The 14,296-nt window shown below is 43.7% G+C and overlaps 1 protein-coding gene across 2 annotated transcripts in view; it reads left to right on the forward strand.

Moving 5' to 3' along the window:
* The first annotated feature begins 6,478 nt into the window (after positions 1-6,478).
* The window catches only part of CDK5RAP1 (CDK5RAP1 mitochondrial tRNA methylthiotransferase), a 183,931-nt gene continuing 176,113 nt past the window's right edge, over positions 6,479-14,296 (forward strand). Inside the window, exon 1 of one of the 2 annotated variants that reach the window (XM_085619259.1) lies at positions 6,479-7,269. The gene's annotated coding sequence lies outside the window, so the exon portion shown is untranslated. The remainder of the gene's footprint in view (positions 7,270-14,296) is intronic. The other variant, XM_085619260.1, reaches the window with a different exon arrangement.

A 14,296-nucleotide genomic window follows, 5' to 3' on the forward strand; every position in this document is an offset into this window, starting at 1 on the left:
GTATGTGAAAGAAGGACCCTACCTCGCCACATCCCCTAACGCATTCATCAGTCTCACAGGTGCCCATTCGAATGTACACTATTCTGGATGCATAGGATCTATGAAGGATACGGAGCTGAATCAGTCGGAACCGTGCTCTTATGGCTATTTCCCGGGGTGTCTGCAGTGCTTCATCCCAGTCAACGTCCTCTAAGAGGCCCACATCTGACTCCCAAGCCTCCCTCAGCAGGCCCAAACAGTCCGGGGTGTTGTTAACCAATTTCTGATAGGTCAGAGAGATGGCCTTATCGATCATAGGATCCAAGAGCAGGCGGTCCTCGAGTGGCGAGTATTCTGGTATAGGGGGCCCCTCTTGCAGATGACAATGAAGCGCATGACGCATCTGTCGGTAGCGCAGATATTCCCCCCTACCCATTTGGAACTATCTCTGCAGTGTGTCGAAGTCAAGCATTTTCCCATTCTTCCAGACATCCCCCAAGTGGTCAATCCCTACAAGGCTCAATTTCCGGAAGCCCGCGAGCCGCGTCAACTCTCCCAATTGGCCACCCTCCCAAAGAGGAGTTTGTGCTGTAAGTTTGTTTGCCCACCCGGTCTTTTTGGTTGCTCTATGCCAGACATCAATAACCGTTCGGGTATGTACCAGGAGGAGCAGGTTACCTCTAGCCTTCCGGTATAGTTCGGTGAGGTAGCTGTTGTTGCCGAAGGCCAAACGAACCACCCTATGCACCGGTTCCTCTAATGGGGAAAAGGCCCACCCATTAATGTTGATGAGCTGAGATGCCAGTAATATTTGCTGATATCAGGAACAGTGAGGCCTCCATCATACACACCTTTCATGAGTTTCTTTAGTGCAATCCAGGGACTACCTCCCCCCCAAAGCAATAGACGCTGCTCGGACTCAATGGATCGAAAAAACAACCCCGGAATCTGGTACGGAGTATTCTGGACTACGTATAATAGGCGAGGGAGGGCCATCATTTTAAAGAGGACCGCCCTACCCATCAAGGCGACTGGGAGCCGTCCCCAATGCGCAACGTCCTCCTTCAAACGCATCAATTGTGCCTGTACATTAATCCGCATAAAGTCTTCCTCATTCTTGGTAATCCAGAGACCCAAGTACTTAAACTTTTCTCTAGGGACCAACTCCGGACAAGCCGACGTTAAGGGCGGCAACACTCCGGCCAGAGAGAACACCAGTGATTTATCCTAGTTACCGCAATACCCTGAGTAGGTACCAAAGGAATGTATTATAGGGATGAGGCTATGAAAAGTTTGTCTTGGGTTGTGGGAATACAGCAAGATGTTGTCTGCGTGTAGAGAAATACGTTCTTCTCAGCCACCCCCTAGATCTATACCCCTCACTACTGGGTCCCCCCTTATCCAAACAGCCAATGGTTCCAGCGCCAGGGCAAACAGCATCGGCAATAGAGGACACCCCTGCCGAGTGCCCCAGTGAAGTGTGAAGGATCTAGAGATATTGCTATTAACACTAACTCGCGCCATCGGGTCGGTATACAAGAGTCGTGTCCAATGCTGAATATTGGGGCCGAGACCAATCTTCTCAAGGACTGCGGAGAGGTATGCCCATTCAATACTGTCAAACGCCATCTTCGCGTCCAGTGACAGAAGCGCAGCCGGTGGGTCCATGCGTTTCTGAGTCATCTGCATCACTCCATATAGCCGGCGCAGATTGAGCCTAGTGCTCCACTGGGGCATGAATCACGATTGATGGAGATAAATTAGGGATTGAATGACCATGCTTAGACGGGTAGCTATAACTTTAGCTCAGACTTCGCCTCGAAGTTCAAAAGGGAGATGGGCCTGTAAGAACTGCAGGGATCGTGGGGTTTCCCTTTTTTAAGAATGACCGCTATGGTTGCCATGCGTAAATCTTCCGGGAGCACTCCTTCATCTCTCGCTCCCTGAAACATAGCATGCATGTGCGGGGCAAGTTTACTCGGTACATATTTAAACATTTCCACCGGGAATCCATTGGGGCCTGGCGTCTTACTGGATTGTAAATCACGCATGGCATTTTCGACTTTCTCTAACATCATCTCGGTTTCTAGCATTTCTCTGTCGTCGTTCCCAAGCACCTGCATATGCAAGTCTTTCAAAAATTCAGAGGATTCTCCCTCCTCCTGCATGGTCTACGAGTGATAGACAGTTTCGTAATCGGCAAACACCTCTACCAAATCGGCTCTGGTGCCGCTGTGCACACCCTCCCTAGTTCTAATTTCAGAGACCCAGTTGGGGCTCCTATCTTGTCATTCAAGCCACGCGATAAGCTTGTTGGCCTTGTCCCCCAGATCATAAACATTCCACTGCGTTGCCAGCACGTGCGCGCGAGCAGCGTTCTCCTCCAGGTCCCTTAGTTCTTTCTGTTTCAGTTTGAATTTGTGTGAGCGTTTGGCAGTGATCGCAAGACTCAAGTCTAGTGTTCGTTCAAGAGTTTGGATCTCCTGCTCAAAGGGCATCGCATTGTGCTTGCTTTTCTTTGTGTCTGACGCCACTGGTTGACTGTACAAAGTCCCTAACCACAACCTTGTATGCCTCCCAGAGTATACAGTCTGACCGTACCGAGCCAACATACTCAGAAAAATATTGGTCTGTGCGTTCCTCAGACTGTTCCTTAAAGTCCTGATCCCTAAACAGGGTGGGGTCCAGTCTCAGCGGGAGCGAGCACCCTCTCCACGGCCCGCACATCTGAACTTCAACTGCCGAATGGTCAGAGATACCGCGAGCCCTGTGGCATCCTCCCCGGAAGAGTCCCACCGATGTTGAAAGTGTGAAAGTGTAGTCTATGCGCGAGCTGCTCCCGTGGGCCGCAGATATGTGTGTGTATCGTCTCAGGTCAGGATTATGACACCTCCAGAGGTACGTCAGACCCAGTGCATGTGCAAACGTGGACAGCGACCGGGAGTCCCTAGCCCTGGATGAATGTGTCTCCCTGTCAACATCCGCAGACATAGTATCATTCATGTCCCCTCCTAGGATCAATGTCCCCTGTGGCAAGATGAGTAGCAGACTACTAAGCTCAGGAAATGTAGTGTCATGTAGCCTCGGCGGAATATAGACCGAGCAAACATTGAGTGACTGTCCCTTGCACATCCCTGAGAGGGCTACATAGTGACCCAGCTGGTCGTGCCACATCCGTTTGATAATGAGGGGAAGTGAATTCTTAGTGAGTATAGCAGCGGCCCTGGAGCCAGTCGTAAATCCGGCATGTGCCCTAAGTGTGTAACCATAGCGATTCAGCACCAGATAATGGGTGACTTTGAGGTGGGTCTCCTGGAGGAGTACCAGATCTGGGGAATGTCGATGCAGGTACTGGAGCACCATGGTGCATTTTTTCTTATCGCCCAGGCTGTTTATGTTCCAGGAGAGAATTGTTAAGTTACTTATATGTTGTCTAAATGAATGCAACGATGAGGGTTACAACTATGTGTGCACCAGAGAGCAATATCTCGTGCAATAATATCATTTACCTACAATTAATGGTCTCCTGCTCACTCCTAGAGGCCCACGGTTAAAGCCACTTAAATACAAAACATTTGAAATATACTAGAAAGGAGCGGAGTAATATTACATACTATAAACAAATAAATGCTGTAATACAAAAATGTATTTATGTTATTTATTTTTATTTCTTATTCTTTGTATTTCTTTATATGATTCCTTCCTGTTTCTTTCTCAATTAATCAATTGTTCAATAGTATTCCAATAAGCTAATACATTGGTTTACATCTAAACCATCACGTGTAAAACTGTTACATAAATTCAAAAATAGCGTTCAAACAAATACTCATATGTTGTGTTGGCATGCAGGGTGTCCTACGTGATCCCTCCCTCCCCTCCACCCCCACCCTCGGCCCAATCCCCTCCCCTACGAATAGTCAGAGTGAACATAAAATCACAAATCACATCCCTACTAGGGCGCAGCCATTGTTCTGAAGCAACTACAACCCAAAAAACAAAAAACAACACAAGAACCCCAATAACCTTCCCCCCCCACCCTGCAACCCTGCCTTGTAGGTCTAGAACTACCCACATTCCCAACAGCAGAACACCTGTTGTCCCGATAACTGAATGACAAATGTAGGGTTGCCTGGCACCAGCACCCAGCAGCATCCTACCTCCGAGCCCGCAACTCTGCCCTACCACCATTGAGGGTTTCATTTCAAAACGAGGCAGTCCGTAGTCCACCCGGCCCTAGGCCAGTCCGTTGTTTTAGTCATCAGAGAGGATCACAGTATGACACCAATAAAAAACTATACCTTGAGTTATGGCAGTAAAATAACAACAGACCAGTAAAGTGTACCAAGTCTTTCACTTCCCAGCATGCTCTGCGTCACTGACGGGGCTTGCAGACCATGAGCTTCTGGATCTGGACATGGAGGGTATCCTCTCTCCGTGCCGCTTTGAGGATTCCAAGGATCGATGACCGGCGGTCATCCAGCCCGTCTCTTCTCACCGGCGATTAACCTGGGAAGGGCCCTCATCAAGCCACTGTTGGGCCTCCTCAGGTGTGATGAAGAACCAGGACTTGTCACCATCCACAACCTTAAGCTTGGCAGGATAAAACATCATGTACTTAAATCCCTTGTCTCTAAGAGCTCATTTCACCCCTTCAAAGGAACGTCTCTCTTGCTGCACCTTCAAGGTGAAGTCCGTGAAGAATCGAACCATCGCGTTCTCATAGGGGAGATCACCTCTGACTCTGGCCGCTTGCAAAATTGCATCCCAGTCCCGAAAGTTCAGAATGCGCGCAATAATGGTTCGAGTAGGGGCCCCAGGTTTTGGTTTGGGGATTGGGGCTCTGTGTGGCCTCTCCACGGAGAACAAAGGGGACAGTCTCTTGTGCCTGAGGCGATGTAGGACAAGGTCTTCAAGGAAGAGGTCCACGCTGGGGCCCTCCGCCCCTTCCGGCACCCCCACCAAGCCAAGAGATTTCTAAGCATCAGGTACTAATGTTATTGTTTTGTATTGCCTTAGCAGAATTATTGGTTTGCCTGTTTGTAGTCCAACTTAATTTCTTCAGAAGGTTCGGACTAGCAGTGATAATACTTTACTTTAGTCTGGTTTTGAGAGTCATATACATGAATGTAATTATTAGTCTGTCTGTCGGTTATCCAATTCCTGATCGTCATTGGATATCCAGAACATAGTATCCCCTGTATCCAACCCTTCATTAGCACAAAAAAAGATTCATTGGAGGATCAAGTGAGTGATGGAGAGCTAAGTCATATAACAGAAATCAGAGATGAAAAAGAGCCACGTTTCCGCAGGCACAACCTTACCGGTCCCCAGGCATTTAAATTAACCCAAGGAATTAGCGCAAAATGACATTTGAACAATTAGGGTTAGATTGCAAACCTGCAGGCTTGTGAGATTTTTGATTTAGAAAAGAATAGAGGATGGTTTTCTGCTTGCGAATTGGCCTAGGGTGGAGGATCTGGCCCATCCTCTAGAACTGGGCCTGAGTACAAGTCCTCGAATTCAAAGGAAACAACGACCATGCCCCATTTCCTTCAGTGTCTAGGTCTTGCTTCCCTTTCCCCATTCATTTTAAGTAGTAGTTTGTACATCACTCATCAGTGCTGCTTAATTCTGTGGTTATCTATGGGTCTCCAAGGCATACAGCGCCTGTTGTCACCAAGTGGACGCAGGGCACGGTAAATAGACAAGCATATGCAATGCAATATGTCTCACATTTACGAGAGTTTGAGCTATTGACAATGCAATAACATAAACTATTGCAAATGCAAGACCTGTTGCATTTCAAATTACTAGCCCCCATGCAGCGCTTTCACATTTGCAGCACCCGTGCCCTTCTCTTTAGACAAGCTGTGTCTAAAGAAAGGGGCTTGGCCAACATTAAAGTGGTGTGCTTTGACAAAAAAAAGCATCTGTTTGTCAAGTTGACAAACAGATATTCTTTTTGTAGAAGCGCCTATGCTGCGCTATCACTTTAATTGCGGCCGTGCACCTTTTTTTAGACGCGGTTTGTCTAAAGAAAGGGGTGCGGCCTTCATGAATGTGAAAGTGCTGCATGGTTGCTAGTAAACAAACAAACAAAATAAGTAAGCGTGTCCGCTATACTTAAAGCGGAACGCGCTGCTAAAATAAAGAAATGCAGCTGCTATAGTTAAAGTGGACCGCCATTAATAAATAAAATAAAAGCGGACAGCGTGCTGCGACGTAGTGGGTGGGATAGGGGCAAATCATAGACAAAACAGTGCTCACAGTCAAGATAAAGCAGACTGTGTAACAAGACAAGTAAAGTTTCAGGTGTTATGGGAGGTAACAAATGCAGACAGGAAAGTAACAAGGAGGGACTAAAAAGCCTAATAAGGACTAGAAGCCAGCTTTTTACGGAGGACAATCACACAAGCCAATTAAAAATATGGGCGGAGAGCGGGCAGGTCTACAAAGCCAATACTTCTAACACTACAGTCCTCGCAGTAGCGCATGCGCTGCCCAGGCACGACCCGACCTAAAAATTACCCCATTCAGCAAATCGCGTGGCTTAGCCCGGGGCGCAATGAAGAAAGTGATAGGTATTGTAGTGAGCCACCCGGCCACAACGTCACGTCAAGGGTTGGTATAGACCGACCTTGAGGCGAGAATGGATACATTATAGTCCCAGTGTGGTCGTTTTAGCAACTAGCCCACGTAACGACCTTTACGAGAGGGCAGGGCACAGACGCACTTCTACGGATGTGTTAGAAAGGGGGCACGCGTTTACAGCTGTAGACAATTGGTGGGCGCAGGTAGGCTCTAGCCAATCAGAGCCTGCGCTGCCGAGAGCACCCTTGACGGCAAAATCTCCCCTGCCGAGTCTGATACTGAAACGAACGTATGTTGCTATTTTGTATGTGTATATGCGGCGGCCATCTTAGAATGTACTATTTATGTTTAATTCTAACAGAGAAGCCGCATCAGAAAAGGCCATATTCCATTTTGAATATCAATAATAACGTATTTATTCCTCCAATTGCGACAATAGTGGTTCTATCATATTCACGAATTCGAAAAAAATATCTTTTGAATAGAATAGTAGTTCTAAGGGGTACTATATAATTGTATTTTCTTTAATCACAAACAATCATATGGCACTTGGGTTTTCATCGGCAGGGCTACCTCTACTTATAAAAAGCTCTGTTATGCTGTCTCGACTCTCACCTAATGGCGTTATTGTATCTTCGATCGGTTTTCTTTCCGGAAAGAAGTGCTTCGGGTTGATCGTAATTTCAGGAGTGGTAACTGGTGGGTGCAACTATCTCATTAGAATAATAGTGTTATAGAATTGTGTGCTTTAGTTTTTATGCTCCCATGAATGTGTATATGGTCTTCAGATATTAATAACCTTGAGATGGATGTACACACAATGTTCGGCATTTAAAAGTTGTCTAGTTGCAAGCGTTTTAGTCCTAGGGCTTGTGGCGCAATATTTGTCTGTGCAGGGGTTTGGGGTATGGTGCGGGGAAATCATTAGAATCGCACACTTTGAAGGAGAAAAAGTTAAATGCATATGCACCAAGAAAAGTGCGCACGTGTTTCATATCTCTATACTACCGGTTCCTCTGCCAGAAACTGTAATTAGCATATAAGGAATGCAATCGACATGGGGATTATAGGAGGGGTCTCGCCGTCAGTGGATAACCGGCAACGCTTTTATTGTGTTTAGTGTGACATTTCTGTGTGTAGGGTGTACTTTATACGTGACTTTTCAGTTCCTCGCTTACTACACTTTGATACTTTATCATACGTACAACCAATTATTTCCATAAAATGATGAAAATATATATTACGAAGTGTTTTGTACAACGTTATAGTGTATCATCCATCTTAAAAAATGCTAGAAAGCAAAGCAGTCACAGCTGAAGGTCAGGAATGGCCGAAGAGGTGCTGTGATCTCATTCTTTATTGTACTGAGTGTTCCTGGAAGCAGCGTCTGACTCTCTTTAATGTCCCTCTATATTGTGCAGCCTCTTTTTAATGAGACTTTCTTCTAAATAGCCTCATCCTGTTTGTGGAAGCACTTTCTCATTGTGTTCTGATCTCAGTTTGGATAAGGAGCATATCACAGTGGCCTAAGCCACTTTGACTCGGCTCCCATCACATTTTGTAATCATGCCTTTGGTGCCTAAGTTTGTAGCCCGTAACCGATGGTCACAAGTTCTTCTATTCTCTACAGTCTTCCTAGACACTGGTGGGCTTAAGTAGGTGATCAGCCCCACAACTCCTGTGATCAGCGTGCATAAGTGACCCTAACCTTAGAAAGAGCAGACCGCAACAAATTAAAGGATGGAAGAAGCACATTTTCATTTGATAATTTAATGTTGAAAACGATGAGCATCTTTATTCATCCGTTGCCATAAATGTACATATTAAACATCACAACTTAACATAAAGTCTGAGAGAAAATACAAGCAAAATACAGTTATTATTTAAAGAATCATAAAATACAGCCATGGGCAATTCCATTTAATTAAAACATTTATAAAAAAAATGCACATTTTAGAATAAGCTTATTGAGATCTTAGGCGTGTCCTAACTCAGTAAAGTGCTGTAATCAGTGGAGATAATAGGGCATAAAGTACAGTCCAATATGAGCATTACTGCCTTATTGTACTACCGGGGGTACTCCGCTTCTGTCTGATCCTCCACATCAACTTCAGAAACCAGATGACTGCAAAAACTATGCATTGTCTTGTCTGCTTTCAAAATTCTTGATGCTTTTTTGTGTTCCTTAACAGCCAGCGTGCAGCAAAGTGATACAATCAATTTCCTTCTGGTACTGTAATAGGCTGGGCAGAAGAATCATGCGTGCTCAATTGTTTCTTTAATTCTCTACATATGGGGCACTGCCAATTTATCGCCCTGGGATCGCGCAGCCATTTAGCAGTGTAGGAATGGAGCGGCAAGACACAATACCGAAATTACAGGTAGAGATTCCTGGCAACTTCAGATTCAATTTCATCCAAGAGCTCTTCGCAAAATCTTCTTCATCATAAGAAAAGTAGAAGCTATGGAACCCAGGTTGACTGCCCCTGCATAGTCTCCGTTTAAATTGCCAATAGTGATTCATAATGGATTGTTTAGAAATCGCACAGGCCGACCCAGGGCCCTCGTTCCTAATCATTATGAGGGTCGTTTTTACATACCTAATCTGGGGTATGTTATCTGAACTTGGGATGCGAAGCACTTCTAGGCCCTATTGAGAGGAGCATAACTCTGGTGTAGCCCAGATCCTCCTCCAATACAGGAAGTGTCTCACTCTTGTTCTGTCAGAGATTTGATCTAAGCCTCCAAATCTAACCTTCGGGGGAGCAGTGGGATGCTAATAGGGAGACACATCAGTTGTGGCGGCAGTCGCATCCCTGTGGCCCCACAACTCTGCACCATAGATTGCTGCCCCTAGGACATGGTGATTATAAATTTGAAGTGCCGGGGAGTTGGGGTGGAATTGAGTGCCTCAGTGCATTTTTACTATTACCCCTGTTATTCTAGTTTGAGCCTAGCTTTGCTATATATGTGGGTGTGCCATTCAAGCTGCCTACACTGTGCTATGTGGGTGTGCCATTCAAGCTTCCTAAATAATCGAAAGTATGCACACTTGCTGCAGATCGGCGCATATAAATTCTCCCTACTTCCACGGACAGAGTAAATCCACAGTCGCACGCACATACACTCATCATACGCTAGGGCCCATCACACTGACATTCATTCTAGTACTCTATCCACACTGAATATAGGAGAGAAACCTAAACCAATCTGCACCTAATGCGAGGTCAATGCGACCTTAAAGAAATTGTCCTGAGTCATGATTTTAAACATAGGAAATACATTTGAAACTCAATAAACGACAAAGAAATAACCACCCGACACTGGAATTCAAACATATGTCAACTTTTATCTAAATTAGTTCAAATAAAAGTCAATCAATAGCAAAATCATTATTCTCATAGTTACCTATACTAGCTAAATGGGTCAGGACAGGTCTCTCAGTAAAGTCTCCCGAGTCGCCGTCCTCACGATCAGCATCGATCCTCACGAGCATAGGTTCAGGAAGAAGTGGCCTTAGACCCTCCCTAGTCTAACTTTATTTATAATAAAACTTGCAAAATAAAAGTAACAAACAAACTCTGAATGGCCGTTGAGCGGAGCGAGCAGGAAAGGATGTCGTTTAGCAACATTTAGAAAACCTCCGCTCAGAAAAATCACAAAAATAAAAACACGGAAGAAGGAAACTCGAGCTGAGGGAACGATACATTTATGAATGCTCTTCCTTGGTACCATAATGAAGCCACCGCAAGTTATCTCAGTTCATTGTGGCTTTATTCTTTTCCAAGGGCAAATGGAAGCAACCCGGAGCTGCTGTCCTCACGGAAACTTTTAATTCAGACAGAGGCTGTGGTCAGGTGACTTCCAACCATGTTCAGCAAGGCCTCTTGTCAAATCTCATTATACAAGAAAAACAGGAGCAAGCCCGTTAGCCCAGCTGAGACCGGGTACATGTAGTAACAAAAAACAATGTCTCAACAGGGAAAATAAATGAGAGGACCAATCGATACACAATTCAATCAAGAGAAGGGAAGACAAGAGAGACCAAAGGGTAGAAAGGGAACAGATTTTATAATTAGATACACAATTGGTATATACAATTCAAAATAACCATAACAAACATATGTGCACTGACAGTGAAGTGAAGAAGTGAACGGCGCAGTGACATAAGTGTGAGAATGACAACAAGGTACGGCAAAATAATTCAAATAAATTCAAGGTCGAGGAGAGTTATATACAATGGATAATTTACACATAATCATAAAGGTCTCACAGGACCCTGTAGTTAGCCGTAAATAATGCTGTCCGGTCGACGACGTTTCAACCTCCTTGCGTTGAGGTCATCATCAGGACTATGGTTATTGAGATATTTTAAAATACCTGTGTCCGTGGTAAATTTAATCACCACCTCATAATTAATTGCAGGATAATGTGGAACAAATAAATAAAGTCCGTCACATTTAGAGGGGTATCTTCAGGTGTCTATAAAGGACACCAAAACTAAGGAGGCCAACAGGAACACCTTAAGGCATGCGAGTTACACTTCGAAATCGGCAATCGGGATACTAATGGTGAAACAATTAGTCAAGTATGGGAAAAGGCATCCAGCGGTGAATAATCCGCAACGTTTGAAAAAATCAATCAGCACTTGAGATAGGCTTGTCAATCGCCAGGTAGCGGGATCAGTCCAAGCAGGGCCGCACCGTCTAAACGAGTAAGATGTCTTACAGTGTTAATCCCCACTAATACCCTTATGTGTATGCATTTATCTAGCCGTCTGCAACACAAAGAAGCATTAGAGCACGTTATTTAAAAAGCGTTTGCGCTTTAAACAAATAACAAAATAGCACATTAACCAATTAATTCGCCCACCACTTTAGTTCACGTATTAATAAAGCAACATAAATGCATTTCCGCGTGTAATTTTCTCTTCATTAGTAATGTTGGTTAATCAAGACTTTCAACAAAATTAATATTAATGATTATAAATTAGTAATTTTAATCATGACATATAACATAAACTGGAGTTTAAATCTCAATACATTTTCAATAGAAAACCCTGCTCCAGCAATCCCCCCTTTGGTGATATATATCACCACAAAAACCAACCCCAAAAAAAAAATGTAGTCCCAATTTTAGGAGAAATTGAAAATGTCTTTTGTAACACAACATTAAACACCAGATTCTCTTTCATCATCCCTCTTCGACTCCAAGTAAACACTCTCCCTCAATTCTTCTAATTCTATTTCTTGTGGGTCTCTCTTGGACCTCTTTTGTTTCTTTGCAGTATTTCCTCTAATTATTCTCTTTTTCCCTCCCCTGTTTTTACAACACAAACACCCCAATCTGAGCAGCAATAAAGCAACAATCACACATGTCAAAGGAAATATTATCTTACCAATAATAGTACTACCTATCTTAGCAATAAAACTCTTAACAGCAAGTAGCTTATTAGCCATTTTAGTCCAGATACTTTCAGCTTCCAGTAGTACTAATTCTTCATGCAAATCAGTAATATTTTTGATATAGACCTTTAGATCTCTGCTTTCGTCAGGAATGTAAGTACAACAATGTTGAACTTTCAGCATTCCACAAACTCCACCCTCCTTGGCCAATAGAATATCAAGGGCAAGTCGATTTTGCATAGACATGGCACGTACGGCAATTAGCTCCGTATTTACCAAAAGAAACCCTCCAGCGGTACTTGTCGACAAGCGATCCACCACTGTTGACAGTTTCCGAATCCCATATGCATTTAAAGAAATTCCCACTGCTGGAATTAAAGCTCCAAAGATATCACCTACAATTTCTGACCAAGTTTCTCTCTTAAAGCGTGTTAGTAGATTAATATGTTCTACATCTCCTATCTTATCTATATGAAAAATCTTTGGAAAGACCAGGCCAACATAACACGTGCCATACCAATGGTCAGGCAACCTGTAATAAGCCCTGTTCCCACAAATATAATACACTCCCGGGAAAACTGGATCTTCACCACCTTTAAAACCCCATCCTGTTGCAATAATGTATGTATCATGACACTCACTAGTCCCAACAAAATAACTATCATATTGTGATCTCCTTCTGGTAATGCATAGTTTACCCTTCTGTGGTGCATCTAAAGCCAAAGTTGGACTGGCCCCATCCTTCAACTCTTTTCCCATCTCAATATCCCAAATTGTCTCACTCATTTCATATTTCCCTGCCTTTTCATGCATGCTCACTCTCCTTTCCTCTACCAAGTCTAGGAAAGCCTTTTCCTCTTCTTTCAAACTGCAAGTTAAATTGTTTCTAAAAATGTAATCTAATGTTAATTCTTCTGCCTCAATAAAAATCTCACCAAAAATGTTAGCTTCTTTAGCTGGATTCAGCTTCTTATCCATAGGTAATTGCCCAAAAATGTTATCTTTGTTAGACATCTCATAATCTATTTTCCCTAACAAATAGAAAACACTGCTTAGCACACTACATGAAATCCCATACGTAGCTGGTAAATGGTGATAAGTAACACCCTCTGAAACGGACGCAGGTAATTGCATACAAACGTAGCAATCCCTAACTTCCATTGTCTTTACGTATTCGTACAACAACTTTGAAAAAACATTGCTAGAAAAATCATTAATTGACCTATCTTTATGTATGTAAATGTTACTACTTCTAGTTGGAACTACTTTCTGTGAACTCTTCCCTATATTAGTCATATTCTCAGTATGTGTTCCAAAAGTGTCTATTGTAACCCTAAAGGTAACTAATAAAGCTAGTACACCCCATAACAGCATTAATAATCCAGTACAGCAGCAGCACATTCTACACCATCTTTTCAAGAAGGCACATCTACTTTGATTATTTTCTGTGTTAGCCATTTCACTACTTTGGCAGTGTCTTTTGACTTAGCCTCTTCTACTCCACAACTGAGTTTCTAGAACTCTAGATTATTCCAAACAGCTAATTTTAGATTTTCTACTTTTCACTTTTTCTCCAAGTGACTCTCTTTTTTCACTCAATTTGGATTTTCATCACTTTTCACTTCTTCTTCAGCAACATCAAATTGTATCAGATCTTCAACAACATCCTGTGCATCCGACTCTTCCCCTATGTCAGTCAGGATAACTTTCAGGATTCCAACAGTTTTCTCCTCAACCACTTCTCGTACGATCCCCTCTGGATTTCCGTGACTCTCTGCCTCTTCGCCTTCAGACAGTGCCACGTACGTCCATTCCGGTGACCTATACTTCTGGTTAGGTTTTCTGATTCTCTTGATCTCCTCTGGTTCTTTTGAGACCTTTTTGTTTTTCACCTTTTGCTTGATTCTGACTGGACACCTCGTTCACCTGTTCAGCTTTCGATGAACTTGAACTTGCACTTGCTCGTGTCAGTCTGTACCTTAGCCTCTTTATTCTGTTAGGCCAAAGATCTCCTCTTACACTCCTCTTCGGTCTCACTTCTTTATTATTTCTCTCTCCAATCCAAGTTCTCTTTCTCAGAACCCGACCCTCTGATTTCTCATTCTCACTCTCATCTGATTCTGTCTCATTTTCCTCTTGTCCATGAACAATTCTCTTTTGCTCCACAGTCTTTTCCACCACTGATTGAGATTTCCCTAATTCTATCCCTCCTCGGGTCTCCGACACGCAATCTTCTTGCTGTCTACTTATCCCTTCACCTAGCTTATCAGGAATGTTCCCTACACCTCCTCGGGGGTCTTCCGCAATCTGTCCCTCTCTAT

This window comes from Triturus cristatus, chromosome 7 (genome assembly GCF_964204655.1).
Source record: "Triturus cristatus chromosome 7, aTriCri1.1, whole genome shotgun sequence".
NCBI classification, from domain to species: domain Eukaryota; kingdom Metazoa; phylum Chordata; class Amphibia; order Caudata; family Salamandridae; genus Triturus; species Triturus cristatus.